Source organism: Lissotriton vulgaris, chromosome 6, assembly GCF_964263255.1.
Source record: "Lissotriton vulgaris chromosome 6, aLisVul1.2, whole genome shotgun sequence".
NCBI classification, from domain to species: domain Eukaryota; kingdom Metazoa; phylum Chordata; class Amphibia; order Caudata; family Salamandridae; genus Lissotriton; species Lissotriton vulgaris.
Window position 1 is genome coordinate 904,729,072 of NC_141694.1, and position 27,774 is coordinate 904,756,845.

The following is a 27,774-nucleotide window of genomic DNA, read 5'->3' on the forward strand; positions in this document are numbered from 1 at the left end:
CTCCCTCCCCTTACCCAGCTCCAACCTGGAGCTAGCCTTCAACCCCCCTTGCCCAGAGGCGCTCAGACCAATGGTCTGTGCACGTGATGGTTTACAGCTCAGATCGAGGAGGAAAACCTGTGACCATTTCCCCCCCCTTTTTGTTTTTTTAATTACATTTATTTTTTAGATTTTGATGGTTTTTTTTTTTTTGTGACCCCCTACCTTATAAGTTTCACTTCAAACACCAATTACCATAATAACCAATAACAAACTCACAGATGTATGAAACCAATATTTTAAGCATACTTTGGCCATTTAACCATTTTGCAGAGTTCCTAGACTACTATGACATGAGAAATTCTTTTGCCTTGATCTCAGAAGAAAAATAGAATGTTTTTCCATCTTTGATTATTTTCAACTGAGCGGGGTTAATCAAATACGCCTGCATGCCCTTGTCCTGAAACGGTTTAATCATCTGCCGCAATCTCCACCGTCTCTCAACCGTAATATGGCAAAAGTCAGGGCGGACAAAAAACGTATAACCATCAACTGCCTTTTGTTTATCCGGTCTCGCCCGCTCGGAGATAGCTTGCCTCAGATTGAAGTTACCCAAAAAAATTAAGATCGCTCTAGGCTTGTCATTCTGTTTCATGTTTTTATGGATATTAGCAGGGGTACGATGAGCTCTCTGAACCTCCCTGTCAAAATCCCAGTCTTTTAAGTCCAAAAAGGCATGTTCAAAAAGTTTTACGACAAATGCTTTCATATCTGACCCCTCAGACCCTTCAGGGATTCCCAGAATACGTAGGTTGCTTTGCCGCGATCTGTTTTCCAATGACTCAAGCTTCCATTGCATATCAGTTAGCTGCTTTGCATGCATGTCTACCTTATTAGAAGCGGCCGCTGAATCAGCTTCGGTAGAGACGATTCTATCTTCCAAATTGGTAACCCGTTCTCCCAAGTTCACACAAGCCTTTGTCAGTTTCCTTACTGCCCCTTGTATTTTTCTAACTGCTGCCTGAGACTTGCGGCTCTCCTGTCTTGCTTCCTCTCGATGGGCTAAAATCTCCTGATGAATGACCTCCAGAAGGGACATTTGAGCAGATTCCCCACCCGAACCATCTGTGGCAGTATTAAACAGCGGTTGCTCCTTCTTCTGGCTATGCTTTCTTGATCTCAGTAAAGTTTTTACCGCTGTATTCGGAGGGCTGCCTTCATCTTGTTCCAAATCACTGCCAGAGTCTAATTCACTACCTTCTTGTTCCAGACTGTCCTCTTCATCATCTGACCATTCTCCGCCCTCTGATACAGAGAAGAATGCTTCACTCGGGGCTTCTTTTTTACCTCCATGACTCCCCCCGGTATCGTCCTCCAGGATCTCTTCTGGTACATGGGGTATTACTGAGACATTGTCCAAACGATCATTTCCAGGAGCCTCCCCCTGCTGCTCTTCCCCCTCTATAATTCCAGCGGTGTTAGGTTGTTCAATATGACCCCCTTCTGTGTCGTCAGGGGACCCCACATCAAGCCTTTGTACAGTCTGCGTCTGGGTCTGAGTTGAATCACCCTTTACATCCTTGAAGTCTTTATTTTTACTCACTCTCTGAAATATATCTGAGATTGGGGTTGTACCCTGGGAATCTGAGTTTGATTTACATGCCCCTTGCTGATGTATTGGTTTTTTTAGAGATGGGGAGCCTTGTTTCTTCTTTTTGTTGCCCTCACGGTCTATTAATGATTCTGCTAATTCGGCTGCAGCCTTTCTCCTGGCTGCAGCTTTGGCGCTGGCGTTCATTTTTGGGGCCATAATTTCCCTCCTCCTTTCTTTCAACCCAAACTGCTCCTTACCGCCTGAGATACCGCTGTTAGTATCTTCCTCCACTCTCAAGTCCAGGGGACCCTCCAGGGTGTATTGTTTCACCTCCACTTCACTTTGTGCCGGGCTCGCCTGACAGTACACTCGCGTATCGGCTTGACGTTGTTCAGCTGCGCGGGATTTCCTGCTCCGCTGCCGGCTCCGTTTGAACCGAATGCTCCGCACCGCCCGTCTGCTGAAGGCGGATTCCACGAACTCAGCTGCCTCCGCCTCCGTCAGCAGTCCAGCTGCCGGCCCGCCTCTCAACCTCCGCGTTACCTGCAGCGCATCCAGCAGAAGCCGCTTCAGCGGCTGACAGCAAGTCAATTTCATGCAGCGTTTTTTCCCTCGTCTCAGCTTCAGCTCACGTCTTTTCCTCCGCGTACTCAGAGGGTCATATTCTCGTATTCACACCAGTTTTATCTGTATCATGCCTTTACAAACCGATCGGTAGAGCAATTACGGGGTCTATCAACCGCTCATGGTGCACCTCCTCGATCGAGCTGCTCCGGCCGTCTACACGGCCGCCATCTTGCCTCCGCCGGACGCAGACGCTAAGGGGCGACCTGGAGCAATCGCTGCAATTCTCCAACTATAGTTTATTCTCTATTTCGTTACCTTGCCATAACAAAAAAAAGTCTTGGGTTATTTATGGAAGGGAAGATTTTTTGTTTCTTCCAATTTTTTTTTAAAACAAAGGTTTAAGAAAAGGCAACCCTTAATGTGCATGTTTACCACAGAAATTTGCCTTTGAAAACTAGAGGCAATAAATAAGGCCGAAATCTGCATACACAGCACCTGGGGGGTCAAGAGTGAACAGGTCCTAGCTGCTTAACCAATGACTGACAAATGCTATATTAAACACTTACTATGTATAATACTTGCGTTCACAATAGTTTTACTTTACAAAACAGAACAAAAGATTGTTTATTAGCATAGTGATTGGAGCAGTTATATACATATTCGGGCATAGCAATAATCAGAATGTCACATTCACATGTCTGCTCAGTGTTTACAGGTACTTAGTATCATTGATTTTTCATTTTCGTCCGGACCATGGTGACCAACTATAGTTTATTCTCTATTTCGTTACCTTGCCATAACAAAAAAAAAGTCTTGGGTTATTTATGGAAGGGAAGATTTTTTGTTTCTTCCAATTTTTTTTTAAAAACAAAGGTTTAAGAAAAGGCAACCCTTAATGTGCATGTTTACCACAGAAATTTGCCTTTGAAAACTAGAGGCAATAAATAAGGCCGAAATCTGCATACACAGCACCTGGGGTGTCAAGAGTGAACAGGTCCTAGCTGCTTAACCAATGACTGACAAATGCTATATTAAACACTTACTATGTATAATACTTGCGTTCACAATAGTTTTACTTTACAAAACAGAACAAAAGATTGTTTATTAGCATAGTGATTGGAGCAGTTATATACATATTCGGGCATAGCAATAATCAGAATGTCACATTCACATGTCTGCTCAGTGTTTACAGGTACTTAGTATCATTGATTTTTCATTTTCGTCCGGACCATGGTGACCAACTATAGTTTATTCTCTATTTCGTTACCTTGCCATAACAAAAAAAAATCTTGGGTTATTTATGGAAGGGAAGATTTTTTGTTTCTTCCAATTTTTTTTAAAAACAAAGGTTTAAGGAAAGGCAACCCTTACCAAATTACGCAAAGATTTAGCTAATCTACTAAAGGGGGGAGTCGCCATTTATTTTCAAAATTTATTCACCCATCCGTAGCCTCTCTAATCTCCATTACAATGTGTTTGTTGCTATCGCTAGCTGATGAAAAAACTAAAGTGACAACTTCTACATCCTTAATTTGTCTTTCTTTTTTCCTTAAGATGTCATCTGTGTCAACCTCTTCCAAGAATCATCAGCGTGCATAAATACGAAAATGTTTTTACTTACCACGTACTTGACATTTTACAGCTTTTCATATTTGCTTTTAAAAAACCATTGAAATTCACTGAAAAAAACATAGGTTATAGACCATATATAGTTAGGAATTAGCATTTACAAAACCTTAATTTACTCGCACAAAACCATAGAAATTCGAATATATAGTTAGTTGCAATAACTATATATCGCGCACCCGCAATCCACTGCTGATGATGTCACATATTACATCATTCATGACATGGTCAGTGACATCACTGATGACATCACTGATGACAACTCAAATGACATCACTGATGACAACTCAAATGACATCACTGACAACATCACTGATGACATCAATCACGTGATAATACGATCAACCTCTTCAGACTCTAATATAACCTTAGATACACTCAGAGTAAACAGACACTCACAGACTGTCACTCATCCATGGAGTTACTCACACACCTAGTCAGTCATGCACTGAATCAATCACACCTCCATTTCCTCAACTATACAGTTATACACACCTTACTTATTCAAACATATTCTAACACATATTTACTCTCTTATACATTCACTGATACAAGTTTTCAATGATCCATTCAGCCACTCACACATTCACTGGCTCTTATACACAGTAATTTATATATGTGAACTCTCACATGTACTGTGTTTTACATATGTACTTACTTTGACATGTAGCACTGAGATATCCATTCACTCACCAATACACTCGTACACAGTCAACCACCCATACAGCTGTTTCCACATGCAGTTTTGAACCCATAGATCTAGTGAATCAACTGTTCACACATGTATGCACAGAGTCACACACCTCCCAGCCACCCCACACACACACTCACTCTCCCATACAAATACTTGGACAACCAATCAATAACCCATATAGTTACTCATATAGCTACTGATCAACACATGCAGCAGTTCATATAACAACAGATATAATGATGCACAAATTAAGACAGTTTAGTCACTAACCCATGCACTCAGTGAGACACATTAAATCACTCTCTCATACAGTCAGTCATGCACCTACTAAATCCTTCATCCAGATACTTATACATCCACTCATTCTTCAATATGTAAAATATATTTTGACTTTTCAGAAACATACAGTCACTGGATGATGTCATCAGTGATGTCATCAGTGATGTCATTTGAGTTGTCATCAGTGATGTCATCAGTGATGTCACTGACCATGTCATGAATGATGTAATATGTGACTTCATCAGCAGTGGATTGCGGGTGCGCGATATATAGTTATTGCAACTAACTATATATTCGAATTTCTATGGTTTTGTGCGAGTAAATTAAGGTTTTGTAAATGCTAATTCCTAACTATATATGGTCTATAACCTATGGTTTTTTCAGTGAATATATATATATATATAATATATATTATATATATATTATATATATATATATATATATATATATATATATATATATATATATATATATATATATATATATATATATATATATATATATATATATGTATGTATATATGTATATATAATATTACCTACTGGCGTTAGCCAGTAGGTATATATAGTTAGGATTGGCTACCATAGGAAATTCGCAACATTCTTTTGGGAATAACTTTGGCGCCAGTTGAGGAATTTGCGTGTAATTTTCTAAAAGTTTGGCCAGCTCCGCTGCGCTCCTTCCCTGAAAGTTTCGGGGGGATTCTTGAAGTGGGGGCTGAGAAAAAGGGGGGTCCCAAAACGTTTTTCCCCATGTTAATTTACATAGTACGTTCTGACAAGTCTACAGCCCGAACCGCTGAACGGAATTACACCAAACTTGGCAAAGTTGTAGGGACTAGTACGCAGATGTGCCTTTGCTATGTTTGGTGAAAATTGCTCCAGTGGTTTTTATGAAAATTAACTTCAAAAACACATATATATCTATATGAGCTCACCCTAAGCTTACTCGTAAGCTTACTGGTACGCGTACCGTACGCATACGTACACATACGGTACGCGTACGTGCGCGTACCCCTACGTGCACGAGCTGCATGCTGATTGGCTGCCACTGTCTGTCAACACTCTAAAACAGAAATTGTGGGTAGCCATCTTGTGCCTCGGTAGAGTGAGGTACAAGAAAGCAGAAAAACATATGTGTAGAACTCAAAAAGGGAGCAGGGTAGAAGCACCCTGACCCCCTAGGCCTGCTCAGGGGGTCCCACAAGGACCCCCAAGGCAAACATTTTTTTTTTTAGAAAAAAGTCGCGGGGTACGCGTACTGTGCGCGTACTGTACGCTCACTTCTACCCTGCCCACTTTTTGAGTTTCACACCTGTTTCACTGTTTTCTTGTGCCTTGGTTTTAACAAGGCACAAGATGGCTGACAACACTTTCTGGTTTGAAGTGTTGACAGACAGTGGCAGCCAATCAGCATGCTTCCAGAGAAGCTGCATGGTCATTGGCTGTCAACACTTCTAATCAGGAAGTGTTGGCATCCATCTTGTGCTAGTGTTGACAGACAGTGACAGCCAATCAGCATGCCTTCCCGATAAAGCTGCATGCTCATTGGCTGTCAACACTTCTAGAAAAACAGAAATGTATGTGGAGGGTCGAGGGGAATATTTACCGACCTGTCTGCTCATTCCCCTGGATACAAGATACATAACACACAAAAGAGCAGACCAGGTCTAGAGATGGTGTGTAACTACAACAGTGACTGTGTGACAGTAGTGGTGCATGCATGAGAAAAACGTTGAAAACAAAAGGCTAAAGTAATTCCCATCAGACCACCCTTTTGGTGGAGTTTACGTCATGTGGGAATTACTATTCATACCATCCCAAGTCCGACCATATAGTGCCGGTGCGGGAGTGGATGGAAATAATGTAGTCATGATGTACATCCTAGAGTGATGTTGATAGAAAAGTGCAGTGCTCAAGTGATAGTGATGGATAAAATCGACTACAGGGACTCCATAACACGTTTTGAACAGGAGTCCATGTGTCGAGGGTTAAAAATACGCCAAGTAGTAAGACTACTCTCTGGCGCTGTACAAGATGGTCGACATGTTTCAGCCTTATGGGTGTTTGCCCCGGCTTTCTTCAGGACCTTAGAGATAAAGTGGCTACTGCAACTACACGTGATGTGTTCAGTGGATCATGACAAGAATGTACTTGTAAAAAAGTTACATGTATACCAATACTTAAGTGTCCACTGGAGTGAGAGAAGTATGTCTTCTTCCTATCAAAAAACAAAAAACAGAAAACAATTTGTCAAACAACCCTAAACTACACACATACACCCACACACGCACACAGAGACCGTCTAGCCACACCTGCTAGAATAATTTGCATTCTGCATTATAAAAAGCATAATAGCTTGATCACCCTGAGGCATTTCCTCAAGGTGATACTCACCCAGCTTTGTGTGGGTGACGACCTCACCTCACCCGGCGACCGCTCGGGAGTATGAGGCCCCGCTCTATAGTGTAGAAAAAGGGAACACAGTAAGCACATACCTTTACAGTGCCAAAACCCATGGTACTACACATATAACCCAACTGACGTGTGTTAGTGACCCAACTGTCAAGTTAAGAACTGACACATTCAAAGATTCCCAAGAGGCGCATAGAAATCGCGCATCTTGCGATGTCCATCATGTCGCAAGGCATTGTCCTGACATTATACTGTGCCTCAAAACAGCTACTTTAGGACTCCTCTATAAATAATATAAATAATGAGTGTAGACTGGAAACTTAGTTTAAGACCACAGTACATTGGTGTTAGTGGGGGGTCCTGAGGGGCGCCCATGAATGGCTATCTAGGCCACTCTCAATCAATGGCTCCTTGATTGTTAGGGAATATAAAACGACAGAGTCCCCTCCCAGAAACATGAATGGCTATCTAGGCCACTCTCAATCAATGGCTCCTTGATTGTTAAGGAATATAGAACGACAGAGTCCCCTCCTAGAAACAGAGCCATCATGGCTCCTACTACCTGTCTCATCAGTAGGAACTGACCGGCATAAAGCAAGACCACCAGGCGACTCACCTGTCCGTCGGTGCCCCCGGTTTTACACGAGCGGAAGTGGAGGTGTGAATAGTACCGCCCATTGCCCTTTTAAAGGCCACCGATAATTGAATAATCAGTACTCCGTGGTGTGAAAATAGAACAGATGCGGAAGCTAGCGCGAACGCGAAAGACGCCGCTGCTTCATCGCGCATGCGTGGTAATCAGAATCTGTTGCTTATTAGCGCATGCGCTGTATTTTTAGAGCGCACGGCTTCGGCTTTTTTCATCCATACAGGGCGCCGTATTTAACAAAAATGAAAACAGAAAAGGAATACCCTAGCACTCAATCGTTGAGGCAGGAAACAAAGAGACAACTAGAAAATTCTATCTTGCACTCGGTCCTGTCTCACTAAGGACTAATTTGCATGCCCCAACAGGAGACACTATTCCTCAGGCATGCGCCCGGCGAGTCTCGCCGGGCTCCGCGTTTTTTAAAAAAAGACTCCCAGTACAAAGAGGGGGGAGTGGGGGGATGGTTTACCCATGTGCGTATCTCCCAATGTGGGAAATAACAATGCGTGGTGGAGTGGATGGTATTCCTACACCATGGAATGAAATGTTGAAAAATTGATAATGTAAGATCATTCTTTAATGTGAAAACGCCCACACTGAGTGGCAAAGGGACGTACTTTCAAAAGTAGCTCTATAACAACCTGTTTATAGAGAAAAAAAGGGAGGAGGTGCCTAACCCACAGAGTAAAGATTAACAGTATAAATTTAAATTTACAGGGCATATACTCCATAAGGAGTCACTATTCGATGAGACCTAACTAAATCCCAAAGAGGATTGTTGGTTACACAGTGATTGTCAAGGAGATGGAAAGGGTGTTGTTATCCTAGAGTGTCAGTAGAGGTAGACAGAAGGGCAACGTACACAATTGAGTTGGGTGAGCTCTAGGGGTGCAAACAAAACTGCGTTTGCATCCAATCCAAATTGACCCGCAACTAAAAAGTTGCTCTTAATACTAGAAAAACAGAAATGTATGTGGAGGGTCGAGGGGAATATTTACCGACCTGTCTGCTCATTCCCCTGGATACAAGATACATAACACACAAAAGAGCAGACCAGGTCTAGAGATGGTGTGTAACTACAACAGTGACTGTGTGACAGTAGTGGTGCATGCATGAGAAAAACGTTGAAAACAAAAGGCTAAAGTAATTCCCATCAGACCACCCTTTTGGTGGAGTTTACGTCATGTGGGAATTACTATTCATACCATCCCAAGTCCGACCATATAGTGCCGGTGCGGGAGTGGATGGAAATAATGTAGTCATGATGTACATCCTAGAGTGATGTTGATAGAAAAGTGCAGTGCTCAAGTGATAGTGATGGATAAAATCGACTACAGGGACTCCATAACACGTTTTGAACAGGAGTCCATGTGTCGAGGGTTAAAAATACGCCAAGTAGTAAGACTACTCTCTGGCGCTGTACAAGATGGTCGACATGTTTCAGCCTTATGGGTGTTTGCCCCGGCTTTCTTCAGGACCTTAGAGATAAAGTGGCTACTGCAACTACACGTGATGTGTTCAGTGGATCATGACAAGAATGTACTTGTAAAAAAGTTACATGTATACCAATACTTAAGTGTCCACTGGAGTGAGAGAAGTATGTCTTCTTCCTATCAAAAAACAAAAAACAGAAAACAATTTGTCAAACAACCCTAAACTACACACATACACCCACACACGCACACAGAGACCGTCCTGCCACACCTGCTAGAATAATTTGCATTCTGCATTATAAAAAGCATAATAGCTTGATCACCCTGAGGCATTTCCTCAAGGTGATACTCACCCAGCTTTGTGTGGGTGACGACCTCACCTCACCCGGCGACGCTCGGGAGTATGAGGCCCCGCTCTATAGTGTAGAAAAAGGGAACACAGTAAGCACATACCTTTACAGTGCCAAAACCCATGGTACTACACATATAACCCAACTGACGTGTGTTAGTGACCCAACTGTCAAGTTAAGAACTGACACATTCAAAGATTCCCAAGAGGCGCATAGAAATCGCGCATCTTGCGATGTCCATCATGTCGCAAGGCATTGTCCTGACATTATACTGTGCCTCAAAACAGCTACTTTAGGACTCCTCTATAAATAATATAAATAATGAGTGTAGACTGGAAACTTAGTTTAAGACCACAGTACATTGGTGTTAGTGGGGGGTCCTGAGGGGCGCCCATGAATGGCTATCTAGGCCACTCTCAATCAATGGCTCCTTGATTGTTAGGGAATATAAAACGACAGAGTCCCCTCCCAGAAACATGAATGGCTATCTAGGCCACTCTCAATCAATGGCTCCTTGATTGTTAAGGAATATAGAACGACAGAGTCCCCTCCTAGAAACAGAGCCATCATGGCTCCTACTACCTGTCTCATCAGTAGGAACTGACCGGCATAAAGCAAGACCACTAGGCGACTCACCTGTCCGTCGGTGCCCCCGGTTTTACACGAGCGGAAGTGGAGGTGTGAATAGTACCGCCCATTGCCCTTTTAAAGGCCACCGATAATTGAATAATCAGTACTCCGTGGTGTGAAAATAGAACAGATGCGGAAGCTAGCGCGAACGCGAAAGACGCCGCTGCTTCATCGCGCATGCGTGGTAATCAGAATCTGTTGCTTATTAGCGCATGCGCTGTATTTTTAGAGCGCACGGCTTCGGCTTTTTTCATCCATACAGGGCGCCGTATTTAACAAAAATGAAAACAGAAAAGGAATAACCTAGCACTCAATCGTTGAGGCAGGAAACAAAGAGACAACTAGAAAATTCTATCTTGCACTCGGTCCTGTCTCACTAAGGACTAATTTGCATGCCCCAACAGGAGACACTATTCCTCAGGCATGCGCCCGGCGAGTCTCGCCGGGCTCCGCGTTTTTTAAAAAAAGACTCCCAGTACAAAGAGGGGGGAGTGTGGGGATGGTTTACCCATGTGCGTATCTCCCAATGTGGGAAATAACAATGCGTGGTGGAGTGGATGGTATTCCTACACCATGGAATGAAATGTTGAAAAATTGATAATGTAAGATCATTCTTTAATGTGAAAACGCCCACACTGAGTGGCAAAGGGACGTACTTTCAAAAGTAGCTCTATAACAACCTGTTTATAGAGAAAAAAAGGGAGGAGGTGCCTAACCCACAGAGTAAAGATTAACAGTATAAATTTAAATTTACAGGGCATATACTCCATAAGGAGTCACTATTCGATGAGACCTAACTAAATCCCAAAGAGGATTGTTGGTTACACAGTGATTGTCAAGGAGATGGAAAGGGTGTTGTTATCCTAGAGTGTCAGTAGAGGTAGACAGAAGGGCAACGTACACAATTGAGTTGGGTGAGCTCTAGGGGTGCAAACAAAACTGCGTTTGCATCCAATCCAAATTGACCCGCAACTAAAAAGTTGCTCTTAATACTAGAAAAACAGAAATGTATGTGGAGGGTCGAGGGGAATATTTACCGACCTGTCTGCTCATTCCCCTGGATACAAGATACATAACACACAAAAGAGCAGACCAGGTCTAGAGATGGTGTGTAACTACAACAGTGACTGTGTGACAGTAGTGGTGCATGCATGAGAAAAACGTTGAAAACAAAAGGCTAAAGTAATTCCCATCAGACCACCCTTTTGGTGGAGTTTACGTCATGTGGGAATTACTATTCATACCATCCCAAGTCCGACCATATAGTGCCGGTGCGGGAGTGGATGGAAATAATGTAGTCATGATGTACATCCTAGAGTGATGTTGATAGAAAAGTGCAGTGCTCAAGTGATAGTGATGGATAAAATCGACTACAGGGACTCCATAACACGTTTTGAACAGGAGTCCATGTGTCGAGGGTTAAAAATACGCCAAGTAGTAAGACTACTCTCTGGCGCTGTACAAGATGGTCGACATGTTTCAGCCTTATGGGTGTTTGCCCCGGCTTTCTTCAGGACCTTAGAGATAAAGTGGCTACTGCAACTACACGTGATGTGTTCAGTGGATCATGACAAGAATGTACTTGTAAAAAAGTTACATGTATACCAATACTTAAGTGTCCACTGGAGTGAGAGAAGTATGTCTTCTTCCTATCAAAAAACAAAAAACAGAAAACAATTTGTCAAACAACCCTAAACTACACACATACACCCACACACGCACACAGAGACCGTCTAGCCACACCTGCTAGAATAATTTGCATTCTGCATTATAAAAAGCATAATAGCTTGATCACCCTGAGGCATTTCCTCAAGGTGATACTCACCCAGCTTTGTGTGGGTGACGACCTCACCTCACCCGGCGACCGCTCAGGAGTATGAGGCCCCGCTCTATAGTGTAGAAAAAGGGAACACAGTAGGCACATACCTTTACAGTGCCCTAACCCATGGTACTACACATATAACCCAACTGACGTGTGTTAGTGACCCAACTGTCAAGTTAAGAACTGACACATTCAAAGATTCCCAAGAGGCGCATAGAAATCGCGCATCTTGCGATGTCCATCATGTCGCAAGGCATTGTCCTGACATTATACTGTGCCTCAAAACAGCTACTTTAGGACTCCTCTATAAATAATATAAATAATGAGTGTAGACTGGAAACTTAGTTTAAGACCACAGTACATTGGTGTTAGTGGGGGGTCCTGAGGGGCGCCCATGAATGGCTATCTAGGCCACTCTCAATCAATGGCTCCTTGATTGTTAGGGAATATAAAACGACAGAGTCCCCTCCCAGAAACATGAATGGCTATCTAGGCCACTCTCAATCAATGGCTCCTTGATTGTTAAGGAATATAGAACGACAGAGTCCCCTCCTAGAAACAGAGCCATCATGGCTCCTACTACCTGTCTCATCAGTAGGAACTGACCGGCATAAAGCAAGACCACCAGGCGACTCACCTGTCCGTCGGTGCCCCCGGTTTTACACGAGCGGAAGTGGAGGTGTGAATAGTACCGCCCATTGCCCTTTTAAAGGCCACCGATAATTGAATAATCAGTACTCCGTGGTGTGAAAATAGAACAGATGCGGAAGCTAGCGCGAACGCGAAAGACGCCGCTGCTTCTTCGCGCATGCGTGGTAATCAGAATCTGTTGCTTATTAGCGCATGCGCGGTATTTTTAGAGCGCACGGCTTCGGCTTTTTTCATCCATACAGGGCGCCGTATTTAACAAAAATGAAAACAGAAAAGGAATAACCTAGCACTCAATCGTTGAGGCAGGAAACAAAGAGACAACTAGAAAATTCTATCTTGCACTCGGTCCTGTCTCACTAAGGACTAATTTGCATGCCCCAACAGGAGACACTATTCCTCAGTCATGCGCCCGGCGAGTCTCGCCGGGCTCCGCGTTTTTAAAAAAAAGACTCCCAGTACAAAGAGGAGGGAGTGGGGGGATGGTTTACCCATGTGCGTATCTCCCAATGTGGGAAATAACAATGCGTGGTGGAGTGGATGGTATTCCTACACCATGGAATGAAATGTTGAAAAATTGATAATGTAAGATCATTCTTTAATGTGAAAACGCCCACACTGAGTGGCAAAGGGACGTACTTTCAAAAGTAGCTCTATAACAACCTGTTTATAGAGAAAAAAAGGGAGGAGGTGCCTAACCCACAGAGTAAAGATTAACAGTATAAATTTAAATTTAAAGGGCATATACTCCATAAGGAGTCACTATTCGATGAGACCTAACTAAATCCCAAAGAGGATTGTTGGTTACACAGTGATTGTCAAGGAGATGGAAAGGGTGTTGTTATCCTAGAGTGTCAGTAGAGGTAGACAGAAGGGCAACGTACACAATTGAGTTGGGTGAGCTCTAGGGGTGCAAACAAAACTGCGTTTGCATCCAATCCAAATTGACCCGCAACTAAAAAGTTGCTCTTAATACTAGAAAAACAGAAATGTATGTGGAGGGTCGAGGGGAATATTTACCGACCTGTCTGCTCATTCCCCTGGATACAAGATACATAACACACAAAAGAGCAGACCAGGTCTAGAGATGGTGTGTAACTACAACAGTGACTGTGTGACAGTAGTGGTGCATGCATGAGAAAAACGTTGAAAACAAAAGGCTAAAGTAATTCCCATCAGACCACCCTTTTGGTGGAGTTTACGTCATGTGGGAATTACTATTCATACCATCCCAAGTCCGACCATATAGTGCCGGTGCGGGAGTGGATGGAAATAATGTAGTCATGATGTACATCCTAGAGTGATGTTGATAGAAAAGTGCAGTGCTCAAGTGATAGTGATGGATAAAATCGACTACAGGGACTCCATAACACGTTTTGAACAGGAGTCCATGTGTCGAGGGTTAAAAATACGCCAAGTAGTAAGACTACTATCTGGCGCTGTACAAGATGGTCGACATGTTTCAGCCTTATGGGTGTTTGCCCCGGCTTTCTTCAGGACCTTAGAGATAAAGTGGCTACTACAACTACACGTGATGTGTTCAGTGGATCATGACAAGAATGTACTTGTAAAAAAGTTACATGTATACCAATACTTAAGTGTCCACTGGAGTGAGAGAAGTATGTCTTCTTCCTATCAAAAAACAAAAAACAGAAAACAATTTGTCAAACAACCCTAAACTACACACATACACCCACACACGCACACAGAGACCGTCTAGCCACACCTGCTAGAATAATTTGCATTCTGCATTATAAAAAGCATAATAGCTTGATCACCCTGAGGCATTTCCTCAAGGTGATACTCACCCAGCTTTGTGTGGGTGACGACCTCACCTCACCCGGCGACCGCTCAGGAGTATGAGGCCCCGCTCTATAGTGTAGAAAAAGGGAACACAGTAGGCACATACCTTTACAGTGCCCTAACCCATGGTACTACACATATAACCCAACTGACGTGTGTTAGTGACCCAACTGTCAAGTTAAGAACTGACACATTCAAAGATTCCCAAGAGGCGCATAGAAATCGCGCATCTTGCGATGTCCATCATGTCGCAAGGCATTGTCCTGACATTATACTGTGCCTCAAAACAGCTACTTTAGGACTCCTCTATAAATAATATAAATAATGAGTGTAGACTGGAAACTTAGTTTAAGACCACAGTACATTGGTGTTAGGGGGGGGGTCCTGAGGGGCGCCCATGAATGGCTATCTAGGCCACTCTCAATCAATGGCTCCTTGATTGTTAGGGAATATAAAACGACAGAGTCCCCTCCCAGAAACATGAATGGCTATCTAGGCCACTCTTAATCAATGGCTCCTTGATTGTTAAGGAATATAGAACGACAGAGTCCCCTCCTAGAAACAGAGCCATCATGGCTCCTACTACCTGTCTCATCAGTAGGAACTGACCGGCATAAAGCAAGACCACCAGGCGACTCACCTGTCCGTCGGTGCCCCTGGTTTTACACGAGCGGAAGTGGAGGTGTGAATAGTACCGCCCATTGCCCTTTTAAAGGCCACCGATAATTGAATAATCTACATTATTTCCATCCACTCCCGCACCGGCACTATATGGTCGGACTTGGGATGGTATGAATAGTAATTCCCACATGACGTAAACTCCACCAAAAGGGTGGTCTGATGGGAATTACTTTAGCCTTTTGTTTTCAATGTTTTTCTCATGCATGCACCACTACTGTCACACAGTCACTGTTGTAGTTACACACCATCTCTAGACCTGGTCTGCTCTTTTGTGTGTTATGTCAACACTTCTAACCAGGAAGTGTTGGCATCCATCTTGGGTCTCAGTAGACTGAGGCAAAAGAAAGCAGAAAAACAAACGTGTAGAACACAAAAAGGAGGGGGCAGGGTAGAAACCCCCTGACCCCCTAGGGCTGCTCAGGTGGTCCCACTAGGATATTAATATATTTAATTGTTATCCGCTAATAGAATTAGCATTTAAAAAACCTTGCAAATTCACTGAAAAAACTATAGGTTTAAGGCCTTATATAGTTAGAAATTAGCATTTAAAAAACCTTTGACATTCTCTGAAAAAACCATAGGTTTCAGTACTTATATAGTAAGGAATTAGCATTAAAAAAAGTTTGAAAATATAAAAACGTTATCCGCTAATAGAATTAGCATTTTAAAAACCTTGCGAATTCAATGAAAAAACCATAGGTTTCAGGCTATATATAATTAGGAATTAGCATTTAAAAAACCTATGAAATTCACTGAAAAAACCATAGGTTTCAGGCATTATATAGTTAGGAATTAGCATTAAAAAAAGTTTTAATATATAAACGTTACCCGATAATAGAATTAGCATTTAAAAAACCTTGCGAATTCAATGAAAAAACCATAGGTTTCAGGCCTTATATAGTTAGGAATTAGCATTAAAAAAAACTTGCAAATTCAGTGAAATAACCATAGGTTTCAGGCCTTATATAGTTAGGAATTAGCATATAAAAAACCTTTGAAATTCAATGAAAAAACCATAGGTTTCAGGCCTTATATAGTTAGGAATTAGCATTAAAAAAAACTTGCAAATTCAGTGAAATAACCATAGGTTTCAGGCCTTATATAGTTAGGAATTAGCATATAAAAAACCTTTGAAATTCAATGAAAAAACCATAGGTTTCAGGCCTTATATAGTTAGGAATTAGCATTTAAAAAACCTTTGAAATTCACTCAATAAACTATAAGTTTTAGGGGTGTTATAGTTAGCTGGACATTTCACTCATACAAAACCATTGAAATTGCTTCTATATAGTTAGTTGGAGTAACTATATTTCGCGCACCCGCAATCCACTGCTGATGATGTCACATATTACATCATTCATGACATGGTCAGTGACATCACTGATGACATCTCAAATGACATAAATAAGTAGAAACTAATGAAGGACTTGTAATGCTACCGTGAACAGGAACTGTATAGCATGAAACGCGTAGGAGTGCAAGATGGAAATGGGTCAATAAACCAGCTTTTTGAAACCATTCAGGAGGAGTGCGGCGTGATTATTGTTTTCGCTAAAACATATATATATATGGGACCAGGAAACGGGGTAGACGGGTGTGTACTTTAGCAACGTGGGGCAGCAGTAGCGCTCCACGTACCCGGCGGTTACCAGACAGGAACGTATGTTCCTAGATATACTTTAAATAAACGATGTCAGCCCAAGAAATGCAGGAGCGGGAGGAAGCCGCTCTCTCCGTCTTTGATGACGTGCAGACAATACCCAACAAAGCCGCAATGAAAGCGGCGTAAATCTCATTTTAGATACCATGGCGAGATTGAAGAGATTGGAGAAGCTGAAAAGAGGGGAATTATCCAAGTGGTGGGAGCAAAGATCGCTCCAGCGTTATCTGGAAGTGCAGAGGATACCCCGGGGTTTAAGAGTTATGGTAGCTCCAACCTATGAGAACCCCGACCCCAATATGCTTAAGGAATGGGCAGCCAATAACCACGATGCCTCGTGTCGAATGCTTACGATTCTAATTAAGTATGCAGAGTCTGACAGACAGAAAATGCTGACTGAGATTGAACAGATCCAAGACATGTTAACTAAAGACTCAGACCAAGAACTTGTCACCAAGTACATGAATGATATGAAAGATCGACTAATTAAGCTTGAAACGTCTATCAAAGAGCGCAAAAGTCAAACGTTCATTAGAGATAAATTAGACTATGAACGAGGACAAATCTATACTTTTGCTAAGAAGTTCGATACCATGCGCAAGCAAAAAATGAACCCTCCTCACGGCAGAGCAACACCCCAGTCCGATGTAGGCAGTGTGGTGAGCTCGGGCGTGGAAACAGATCTGGAAGAAGGTGCGAGTGGAGGAGTAGGAGAAAGAACAGCAGTTCCATCTGTCATAGACGAGTTTGCTTTTTTTTAGAGGAGGAACGAAGATTCAATCTAAGACCGAGATGGCAAGTGTCTTACACAGCAAAGCCAAGAGGAAGAGGCAGAGGAGCAGGCGGCGTAAGGGGAGGAAAAAACGCCAACAAAAATCCGAAATGAATGTCGTCAACCTAGAGCAACAAGATGTTAAAGACTCAACCATCATCAATTTGACCAAGATGACGCTTACGCCCAAGGAAGAGCAGGTTTTAAAACTGGGCCTGTCCTTCTGTCCACCGGCAGAATTCAACTACGTTGATACATGTATAGACACTTATAAACTGGTGAGAAATCTAAAGTTGAAAAAGTTCTTCGCTCTTAACAAATTTAAGCAACCGTCTAAAAACACGGGGAACATGGCTCCTTTAAATGACAATGGTAATCTACAAGTCTCTGATATGGATTTGATGTTGGAGCTACAAAGCATGGACATTGATGATAATGAAACGGTTTCATGCTTGGATCTGGGGCCAAATGGCGATGTACGAGGAGAATCAGAGGGCACGAGTAACCGAGCTAAAGAAATAGCAAAAGACCAGAATGTGGACATTACAAAAACTGTTAACACTGAATTCAGACCAAAATCCAAATTTACCCCCTTGAATGTGAGAGACTCTGTTGATATCTTTCACGAGTTGGTGGTCAATGATCTTAAGAATCTTGAGAAATGTACCAGTATGAAATATAAAAAATTTCTAAGCAGGAAAAGGAGTATTTTGCCTTAGTTAATAAGCTGAAATCGAACAGTAGTTGCATTGTACGCGATGCAGACAAAGGGGGTAATGTTGTCCTGTGGGACAGAGAACAATATTTATCTGAAAGCTATAAACAACTTAACAACAAGAACAACTATGTTAAAGTCAATGAGAATGAAATGATTAAAAATTTTGAAAAGTACAACAAGCAGTTGCAAGAGTGGTACAGCCAGAGTTTAATCTCTAAAGAAGAGTTGCAATTTCTTAAAGTGTGTAATCCAGTGACACCTGTGTTCTATTTAATTCCAAAAGTGCATAAATGTCCCGAAAATCCCCCAGGTAGGCCTATAATTTCCGCTATTGGGGGTGCACTAGAGAACACTTCCAAATTCATTGACGCTTTCCTCTGCCCCTTGGTTAACCAACTCCCCTCTTATGTCCAAGACTCTGGGGATTTCCTGCGTAAGATCTATGATCTACCATGGGAGGATGATTATCTCCTCATGACCATTGACGTCACAACACTCTACACTAGCATTAAACATGAAGATGGCCTAAGGGCCATCAAGCATGCACTGAGGGCCAGACCTATAAATCTATGGTTACATTCACAAATGCTGGTGGACATGACGTCAGTTTGTTTAAATAGCAACTTTTTTCTTTTTGAGTCATCTCTGTACAAACAAATATGTGGAACCGCGATGGGCACCTGCTTCGCCCCCAGCTATGCTAATTTGCATATGGGCTGGTGGGAGGAGCAGGTGATCCGAGCGGAGTACCACATTGAATGGAGGGACAACATACTACAGTGGAGTCGTTACATAGACGACCTATTTGTGGTGTGGAAAGGTACAGAAGACAGTGCACAGAATTTTGTAAAGAAAATACAGTCCAACAATCTTAATCTAAAATTCACTAGTGAAATTAGGACTACGTCCTTAAATTTCCTAGATTTAACAATCTATGTGAAAAATGGCCGACTGCATTCACAGCTATTCAGAAAACCCACAGCAGGGAATACACTGCTACACGCAGACAGTTTCCATCCAATTAGCCTCATTAGAAGCATCCCCTACGGGGAGAGTCTGCGTGTAATACGTAATTGCAGTGATGCTGAAGGGCAGGTCAGAGAGCTTAACACCCTTGAGAAGAGGTTCAAAGCTAGAGGTTACTCACACTCTAATATCACAAGTGCGATACGGAAGGCTAAAATGAGAAGCAGGGAGGACATCCTGTTCAAGAAACCGCCTAAAAACAGTGCAAAGGATCACTCCGTGAACCAAATTAGGATGATCACTACCTATAACAAACAACACAAGACAGTGAGGGGTATAATCAACAGGCACTGGCATCTTATAGCCAACGATCCAGTACTTGAAAAAATGGTGAAAAAGAGACCCGAGATTACCTTCAGAAAAGCCAGATCCTTTAAACAAATGTTGGTCTCCAACATGCTACCGGCAGCACCTCAAAAACACAAAAGCGGGGTAGACTGGCTTAAAAGAAAATCAGGTTTCCTAAAATGCTCAAAGTGTAAGGCGTGCTCCGCGGGAATTAATACCCGCACATACCAAACTGGAATTTCAAAAAGATTAAAATCTATAAAAGGTTTCTTTAACTATAAGACGGATTATGCTGTCTACGTACTTCAATGCCCTTGCGGGTTGAGATACGTGGGCAGCACGATCCACCCAGTCCATGTACGCATCCTGCAGCATATGAGAGCCATTAAGCATGCAGACCAAACATATCCGGTGGCCCGGCATTTTGAGGCATTCCATAATCAAGATGTAACAGGGCTCTGTTACTTTGTTATTGACTCCATTCCGAATAGCATGCGGGCGGGGATCGCCTACAAAAATTGAGGCGCTTGGAATCCAGGTACATCCTGGAACTCAATGCCAAGGCCCCTGGGGGCCTTAATCTGGAAGAGGACTTGAAAACACAGCTTTAGAGAGGGATCTTTCTAGGTTGTGATAGAGTCTATAAAAATGTTGAAAATTGATCCATGGGTTCTGTGCAAATTCTAGAAATATGGAGAGAAGCAGGTTGATGTTTCACGCTTCTTCTATGAAGTTGTTGTGGATTTTAATTGCACAATTGGGTTTAAGTGTGGCACATGTACTTTGGGCAAACATCGGAAACCAGTTGAAAGGTATTCGCCCACTTGGGCTGTATTTTCTGTACATCAGGCAGCACAGATAAGGTGTATTTTTGCTAATATAGTACATTGTTTGCATAAACTGTGGGGGTTATTTGCCCACTTGGGCGTTATTTAACAGGCAAGATTTGTTGAAGTTCTAGCAAGACTGCACTTTTTAAATTTGCCTTGGGGTTAATAAAGTTCTGTCAAATCAGAAGAGAAAAAAACATTAGTGCCTGAACCGACGGCGTCTATATGCCATGTCGGGATGCCCCCCCCTTTTCGTTAAATTGTTCTCCGTATGAGGGCTCTTTAACAATGCAACAATGAATTTAAAATACCTTAAAATGTTATCTAAGCTGCTGTGTGTATTATTAATGAATTGTCGAATAGTTATTTTACTAAATTTGTAATGGGAGTAACCATAAGTCTTTCTTCCATCACTATTGTTGTAACTTGTTTCCGTTCACGTGACCCAACACTTTTGCACTTTAAAAAGGTGAATGTTTGTATTGTAACTTTGGTGAACAAGCCTGCGGGTCAGGCGAAACGCCTCCGAGGGTTGACAAATAAATTAATTTGTCTGGTACACAGTCTCGCCCGCGTGTGGTTTTTCTACTCGTTTGCTTTCGTTATATATATATATATATATATATATATATATATATATATATATATATATATATATATATATATATATATATATATATATATATATATATATATATATATATATATATATGGAACTTGTGCAGTGCTGTACTATGGTTTCACTGTAACTCACACTGTGCTGTCCTATGATTTCAATGAGGCTCCCACTGTGCTGTACTAAGCTTTCACCGAAGCTTGCACTGTGTTTTCAATTAAGCTTGCCTATCACTAGCATTCTTTTATTATATATATATATATATATATTACCTACTGGCGGTCGCCAGTAGGTAGTTATAGTTAGGATTTTTTTCAATGTTAAATCTCAAAATTCTATTTGGAATAACTTTAGCGCCGGTTGACGAATCTGCCTGAAAATTTCCTCAAAATGGCCTCGTCGAGCTACGGTCCTTCCCTGAAAGTTTGGGGGGGATGCGACAAGCAGGGGCCGAGATAAAAGGGGGGTCCCAAAACGCGTTTTCCCCATGTTAATTTCCTTAGGGCGGTCACCCTCACTATTAGCCCGAACGGCTGAATGGATTTACACCAAATTTGGCAAAATTGTAGGAACTGGTAGCCCGATGTGCCTTTGCTATGTCTCAAGATATGTGCTCCAGTGGATTTTGAGTAATTTAGGTTCAAAAAAATATATATCTATGACAGCACCCCGGTACCCGCACCGGGGAGCGCACCGGGCGCGCCACGTGACTTGCGCGCAGAAAGCTGATTGGTTCTTGGTTGTCTGTAAACATTCGAAACAGTCCGGAGTGGCCGCCATCTTGTGTCTCGGTAGGATGGAGACTCAAGAGGTCTCCCTCCGGACATCCGTTGGACCCTATTTTTAGTAATTGTGAACGTCTTAAGGTGGGTACAATTAACCACCTCCCTTGGACAGATCATTTTTTGGTACCATTTAGTTGGACCACATATAATGCTCCCGCCTCTATCCCCACTCCATGCCAAGCACGTAACTGGCCTAAGCTACATATTGATAATTGGTCCAACATCCTTAACACTACGAGACCCATTCTGGTCACTGACCCTTCTGTCAATAGCAACCTAGTTGACGAATGGATTACAAACTCCCTGGACATTGCTCTTCCCCTTGGCACACCGGGCCCAAAAAGACAGAGAAAAACTGCGCCTTGGTACTCGGAGGAGCTCAGGGAGAGTAAACGTGTCTGTAAGAGACTGGAAAGGAGGTGGCGTATGACTTTTAACGAGGCAGATAAATCCATCTATAAAGAAGCCATCAGGACGTATAAGTCTGAAATTAAAACCTCTCAAGCTGCCTTTTACAATGGCTAAATCATGATGGCAAAATCCAAACCCAAGGAGATTTACAAGATACTAAAAACTCTGACAACGATTCCACCTCCCCCGACAGGCAACCACAATCCTACCTCCCGCTGTAACGAACTAGTCGACTTCTTCTTTCACAAGGTCAACACCATCTACCTCTCTTTTCCGGATCAGGCAACTGAATCTTCCACCCTCAAATCAGACCCTGGCACAAAATCAGAAAATCTTTCTCAGAACCACCTGGCCAATTTCACCCTCATGAACCTCGACACACTTAGGCCCCTGATGCATCAAGTAAAATCCGGCTCCCCACTGGACTCTGCCCCTCCCAGTGCACTGACCCAAGCTGACAACACTATTCTTCCGACACTCTTGGAGCTTTTGAACTCCTCAATAAAGACAGGGCTGGTGCCATTGGCTTGGAAACATGCCATGGTGCGGGCACTTCTGAAAAAACCCACTCTGGATCCAGGCAATTTGAGTAATTACCGCCCAATATCACTGCTTCCCTGGTTTGCCAAGATTCTCTAGAAACATATCAACACCCTTTTAACTGAGTTTCTCGAACATTACCATCTGCTTGACATCTCCCAGACGGGCTTCCGCCCTAAGCATGGGACGGAGACTGCCTTGTTGGCAGTGACTGAAGAGGCAAGGCGGATTTTGGATCGGGGAGGATCAGTGGCAGTGATCCTCCTCGATCTGAGCGCGGCCTTTGACACGGTAAACCATAAAATCCTCTTAAATCGCCTTTCCGATCTGGGAATTGTAGGAGAAGCCCTGGGCTGGTTTAAGTCCTTCCTGAGCGACCGCACCTTTCAGGTGTTTGAAAGCTCAGCCGTCTCCTCAAGCAGACCGCTGGGATGTGGGGTGCCGCAGGGCTCCTCGTTGAGCCCTACACTTTTTAATGCATATGTGAGGCCACTGGCTGAGATTGTTCGTCCGCATGGTATTAACATCATTACCTATGCGGATGATACTCAGCTAGTGGTCTCCCTTGTGCAAGGGAACAACTGCCAACCACAAACCAACCTAGCGACATGCTTGGAGGAGGTCAAGAGCTGGATGACCATGTCTTGCCTGAAACTCAACGATGACAAAACGGAGCTCATGCTCCTAGGCCCTGCAGCCCCTACCACCTTGGAGCTGTTATGGCCTCTGAGCATGGGTGCTCCTCCCACTCCCAGAGATAATATAAAAAGTCTGGGAGTGTGGCTGGACAAATCGTTGAATTTTAATACCCAGGCAACCAAGGTTTCGGCGCTCTGTTTCGGCCTCCTTAGGTCGATTAAAAAAATCCTTCCTCTTCTCCCCTTTGAGGCCAGGCAGATAGTGATTCAAGGACTAATTCAATCCCGCCTTGACTTTAGCAACTCACTATACCTTGGGGCCCCGGAGTACAGCCTGCAGAAATTGCAGCGGACACAAAACTGTGCAGCCCGCACTCTGTTGGGACTCCCACGTAGATCCTCGATAAGGCATGGCCTAAGGACTCTACATTGGCTTCCCGTCAGGGATAGAATAAAGTTTAAGACTCTCTGTATCGCCCATAAAGCCTTTTGGAAGACAGGCCCTGAAATCAATCATGCTCTAATCCTCCCTTATCAGCCCAGCAAATCACTTCGTTCATCAAATGCCTTCTTGGCAAAAGTCCCTAGGATCTATAGGGCAAGAGCAGGAGGCCGCTCTTTTACATACAATGCGTCCAGACTGTGGAACACTCTTCCATGTCATCTGAGAAGTAACTCCAATTTGGCAAGTTTCCGCAAACAGCTCAAGACCTTCTTGTTTAACTAACTCGGATCCTTCCTGGATCGTCTCCCTGGAAGACACTGTTCTAGCTTTAGCGCCTGGACGCCTCAGGGCAACTGCTGCGCTCTATAAAATTGCTTTTCATTTCATTTCATTCAAGAGGTGGCCAAAACAAAGGGGGAATCAACCATAAGGGGGCAGAGTAGACCCTCCCTGACCCCTAGGTTTGATGTGGGGGCTTTAAAAGGGCCCCGCGGGGCAACAAAAAATAAAAAATAAATCGATTTTTGCGTGGGGAGCGCCCGGTACGCGCACCGGAGAGCGCACCGGGAAGCGCACAACAGAGAAAAAGAATGCCAGAGTTTAACATTTTTTGGCAATATTTTATAAATGGGCAGTAGTTCTGAAAATACCTTTTTTTATTCTTTTTGTTGTTTTATATTTTTTTTATTTTTTTTCTGAACATTTTTTTAATTTTTTGTGTTTTTGAACAATTTTATATTTTTGGGGTTTTTTTTGAGGGAACAAACAAAAAACAGGGAATTGAAAATGGCTCAACAGGAGCAAAAAAAAAGAAAAGAATTACTGTTTTCTTTCCTTGCTGCATTTGTGGTTGTCTATAGCAGTATTTATGAAGGTGACGCTAAGTTCACCATAGCATAAAGTTTTGCCACACAAAATGTAAAGAAATTTGACCTTGCCAAATTTTAGTTGAATATTTCGCACCATTTGCCGTTCTTCTGGTCCAGAAAGTGAGGGTACGGAAGAGGAAGTGCTGGCCACAGGGGGTGGGTTGTGCCGAAGTTCCCGGACTTCAGCCTGGGCCAAATTATTGGGATGCCACCTCTCCATGTGGCGGATCATGGTATAGTTACCAAAAGAATATTTCTTGGAGGGATTGCCCCTGGAGAGAACTTTGTCACAGATGAGACAGGTGACTTTGGGGGCGTTCACCTTTTTTTGGTCATCTGGAAAAGAAAAAAATTGCCAAATGAAGTGCACTTTGACGTGCCTTTGTCTTGGTTCTTCTGGGAGGCAGACCCTTTGATGTTGATCCTCCTCCTCTTCTTCCTCCTCTTCTTCTTGTCCTCCAAGAAACTGTGGTGGTGGACCTTCTTTTCTGGGTGGTGGGGATGCACCAGCTGCAGCAACAAGTGATGCCATTCTTTCCTCCAAAATAGCTCTTGCTCTCTCAATGAAGAAAGTAAGAATGAGGAAAAAAGGTGGGGGCTTTCATTATTTGGAGAAAAAAAATTAAGAGAACCAATGAAAAGTGTTATTTTCAAGTCACATGACCCGATGCGCTTACGTTACGCGCTCCAGCGCGCTTACGTTACGCGCTCCGGCCCGCGCCGCGGAGCGCTTCCGGGTGCGTTTAAGCAGCGCGTCATAAGACGCATCACGCGGCTACGCGATACGTCACACTTACTCGACGCGTCACGATGTTGTTTTCGATCGCGACATTGGCGCTAACGGGACGCTTCCTGGTTCGCGCACCGGGGCGCTTCAAAATAGTACGCTTTCCCGGGCGCTCACCGGGGCGCGCACCGGAAGCGCTCCAAGACAAAAAATATATATATATATATATATATTTTTTTTTTTAAATGAAAAATTGTAAGGACTGATAGCTATGTCTCAAGATATATGCTCCAGTTGTTTTTAAGAAAATTAACTTTTAAAAAATATATATTGGCCTATATTTGGGCTTAGAGCCCAAATGTAGCCCAATGTAGCCCAAAGATGGCCACCAGAGACAAAAAAATACAAATGTAGCCCAAATATCAGCCAGATGTAGCGCAACTATAGCCCAATGATAGTATGTACCAGAGTGTTCTAAAGAACAACTAGAGCGGTAACAGTCTTACTTATAAAGTGAGACTTTTAGTTAGGAATTAGCATAAAAAAACCTTTGAAATTCACTGAAAAAACCATAGGTTTCACACCAGTTATAGTTAGGAATTAGCATTTAAAAAACCTATTGAATTCACTGAAAAAAACATAGGTTTCACACCAGTTATAGTTACCTGGAAATTTTACTGGCATAAAACCATTGAAATTCCCACGTTATAGTTAGTTGGACTCACTATAACTTGCGCGTGTAATGCACTGCTGATGACATCACATATTACATCACTCATGACATGGTCAGTGACATCACTCATGACATCACTGATGACGCCATCCTTGTGACAGAGAGACTGACCTCCTTTCACTGTAAAGTAACCCTTGAAACAAATATTAAAAATAGAAACTAACATTTTCAAAAAAGTGGAGATACCTATACCAGTTACAACAACCAATTCAGTAATTCCAACCATTTACATACACATCCACTCATTCACCAACAGTTCTATATAGTCAGTCATACATATACTCACTCATCATATGTAGTGAGACACCTATACATCCGTTAACACACCGACAGTCTTCCATAAGTTGCTCACACACATATTCACACATGCAAATAAAATATTGAACATCCATTTTTTTGCATATACAGCTATACACACACTGCCACCTTACTTCTAAGGAAACTTACACATACTTACTCTCTTAAACAATCACTTATAGAAACACATACTTATTTAAACAAGAACTCTTTCAATGTCTGACTCTCACATATACTCACTTATATACACCAATACTCACATATACTAGATTAAAACATATGTAGTTACTGATAAAGACACTAGTAAGACAGTCATTCACTTACTAACACATACATATACACATTCACTCACCCATACAGTCCGGCACATATGCTGTCTTCAAAACACATACAAACAGTGAGTCAGTCATTGATGCATCTGTGTGCTAAGTAACACCCCCACCAAATCATACAGACATTTATACTGATACTAAAAAAAACATCTAATAACCCATAGAAACACACATGTAGCTACTCACCATCCATGCATCCACTTATACACAAAGTGAAACACTGATACAAACATTTAAATATTGAAACAATACTCGCTAATATATGTATTCACTATGATACACTTAATAAGCCAGTTAACCAATCTATTTTTTTTTAAAACATCCATTAAGACACTTATTGAAACATTTATTCTTCCATTGACCTTTACATATACATATATAAAACATGTTTATTTTTCAGAAAGGCACACATTCACTGGATGGTGTCATCAGTGATGTCATGAGTGATGTCACTGACCATGTCATGAGTGATGTAATATGTGATGTCATCAGCAGTGCATTACACGCGCAAGTTATAGTGAGTCCAACTAACTATAACGTGAGAATTTCAATGGTTTTATGCCAGTAAAATTTCCAGGTAACTATAACTGGTGTGAAACCTATGGTTTTTTCAGTGAATATATATATATATATATATATATATATATATATATATATATATATATATATATATATATAAAATAATGCTAGTGATACGCAAGCTTAATTGAAAACACAGTGCAAGCTTCGGTGAAAGCTTAGTACAGCACAGTGCGAGCCTCATTGAAATCATAGAACAGCACAGTGTGAGCTACAGTGAAACCATAGTACAGCACTGCACAAGTTTCATTGAAGGCATATTACAGCACAGTGTGAGCTTCAGTTTGAGTATAGTACAGTACAGTGCAACTTTCAGTGAAACCATAGTGCAGCACAGTG